This window comes from Mirounga leonina, unplaced genomic scaffold, assembly GCF_011800145.1.
Source record: "Mirounga leonina isolate KUSES-001 unplaced genomic scaffold, KU_Mleo_1.0 Mir_107, whole genome shotgun sequence".
Taxonomy (NCBI): Eukaryota; Metazoa; Chordata; class Mammalia; order Carnivora; family Phocidae; genus Mirounga; species Mirounga leonina.
The window spans coordinates 1303517-1305957 of record NW_023270233.1 but is presented as its reverse complement, the minus strand read 5'-3'; the positions used below and the strand labels follow the sequence as shown (position 1 = coordinate 1305957).

Sequence of the window (2441 nt, the reverse complement as noted above, 5' to 3'; positions counted from 1 at the left end):
TTCTTTCTTTCTTTCTTTCTTTCTTTCTTTCTTTCTTTCTTTCTTTCCTTCTTTCTTTCTTAAAGACTTTTTTATTGATTTATTTATGTATTTATTAAGAGAGAGTGTGAGCTGGGGGAGGGGCAGAGGAAAAGAGAAAGAGAGAATCTCAAGCAGACTCCCCACTGAGCATGGAGCCCAACACAGGTCTCGATCTCACAACCCCAAGATTATGACCTGAACTAAAATCAAGAATCAGTGGCTTAACCTACTAAGCCACCCAGGCGCCCCTCAATATTTCTTTCTGAAGAAAGATTGGACCACACCTATTCAGAGCTCTAGTACAGAATGTGTTCCCCTTAGTCAGAAATTCCAGTTCTGAAAATTTATCCTAAGAAAATAGCCAGTAATGGCACAGAGGGTTGCTATAATGATATAGGTAAAGACAAGCACTTATTAAATAATTATACAAATATAAAATTGCAACTGGGGTAAATGTCATGAAGAAAAGCCATGTGTGCCTGTGATAATAAAAATGTCATGACCTAGTTAGGGAGACCAAAGAAGAATTTTCCTGCAGGTAAATCCCAATCTGCTATTAGAAGCATGAGAATAAGTTAATAAACAAGGAATATCTGGAATACATGCAACCAGAGGTGTAATGGACACTGAGGAATAAGTGTGAAAAGTACAAGCAACTGAAAGTAGTTTAGTGATGTCAGAGTAAATGGGATAACATGTAGTTATGGTAAGGAGGTTGTCTTGAGACAAAGCTGGGGGCTGAGTCTTTTAGCACCTAATAGGAGTTACCTTTAAATGGTGAGGAGATAGTGATGTCACTGACATAATTAAATTTATCATTTCAAAATATTTCCCTGGCCATGATGGAAGCTTAGAATGGAGACATTCACAAGTGCATTGATATAAACCTAAGGAGAAACTACTGCATTTGGCTCCATGAGGATGATGGTGGCTTGGACTTGAATAGAGGTAGGGAGAGCGGCCAATTAATAGGTTTCTAGATATATTAAGAGGGAAAAATTCACATGTAAATGAGGAAGCAGAATTATTCAAGTTGATTCCTGAGTTTACGGTTTATGGACAAAGTTTTCTGAAGAGTTGCCAGGGAGAACTGGATGGAGATCTTTAATTTTCCTTTGAAAATAGGATTTTCTGGAGACTATGGGACATTTACAAGAATTTATAAAGAAGGCAGCTGGATATATAGATTGTGAGTTCAGAAGAGAGACTTGTGCTAAAAGATACGATTTCTTTTTTTCTTTTTTTTTTTTTTAGATTTTATTTATTTATTTGAGAGAGAGAGAATGAGAGAGAGCACATGAGGGGGGGGGGGGTCAGAGGGAGAAGCAGACTCCCTGCCGAGCAGGGAGCCCGATGCAGGACTCGATCCAGGGACTCCAGGATCATGACCTGAGCCGAAGGCAGTCGCTTAACCAACTGAGCCACCCAGGCGCCCTAAAAGATACGATTTCTTAATTTTGTAAGTAATGAATGGATTCCTAGGTGTGAGTTAGATAATCTGAGGGGACTATGTAGGGTAGAGAGAGTGAGAAAGGCAGAGGTACAGTGCAAATCTCAGAGGAATTAAAAAAATTAATGTCCAGGTAGAGGAGAATAATCCTAGACAGATGGCAAGAAGCAGTCAGGGATTGAAAACGAAAACCGAAGAGCACTGTATCAGAAAAACAAGAGAAAGTGAATTTTTTTTCAAGAGAGGAGGAGACATGTCTGGGGGAAGAAGAAGGGTAAAAAAATATGTATGTTGAATTTAATGAAGTCATTGAAGAATAGGTTATCCATGAGAGCCCTACAGGGGGAAGGCTGATGATATTTATAGCATCAAAAACTAAAAGTAACCAGATGCAGGATCTAGTTACAATGTAGCTATAAAGTGCTGCCTTGTCTTTGCCCCCTGCTCAAAATAAAGCTGTTACCTTTCTAGCCCTGGCCGCCATGGTGCTTAGCAGCCAGGGATGCATGGTCTCAGACATGTTTACCAAGTAAAACACTGACTTCAGGGGTGCCTGGGTGGCGCAGTCATTAAGCGTCTGCCTTTGGCTCAGGTCATGATCCCAGGGTCCTGGGATGGAGCCCCGCATCGGGCTCCCTGCTCAGCGGGGAGTCTACTTCTCCCTCTCCCACTCCCCCTGCTTGTGTTCCCTCTCTGTCTGTCTCTCTCTCTGTCAAATAAATAAATAAAATCTTTAAAAAAAAAAAAAAGGACCTGTGGGTTTAATAAATAATTTATATTTACATGTATAGTTGTACATGTTTGGGCTATTTTAAATGTATTATGTATAGAAATAAGATAAATACTTACAAGTTATTCAGAAGAAAGTTTTCCAAATATTTAGATTATGTAAATCGTCTCTCAGAAAAAAAAGAAATCTCAAATCTAAATTAGTAAACAAAATATTTATATATTATAAAAATATTTATTT

The 2441-nt window shown here is 38.8% G+C and overlaps 1 non-coding gene across 1 annotated transcript; it reads left to right on the top strand.

The window, feature by feature from the left end:
• The first annotated feature begins 1860 nt into the window (after positions 1 to 1860).
• On the top strand, positions 1861 to 1991 carry LOC118019190. The gene has a single exon (XR_004681616.1). It is a non-coding gene; the product is annotated as a small nucleolar RNA SNORA63 (small nucleolar RNA).
• Positions 1992 to 2441: the final 450 nt, after the last annotated feature.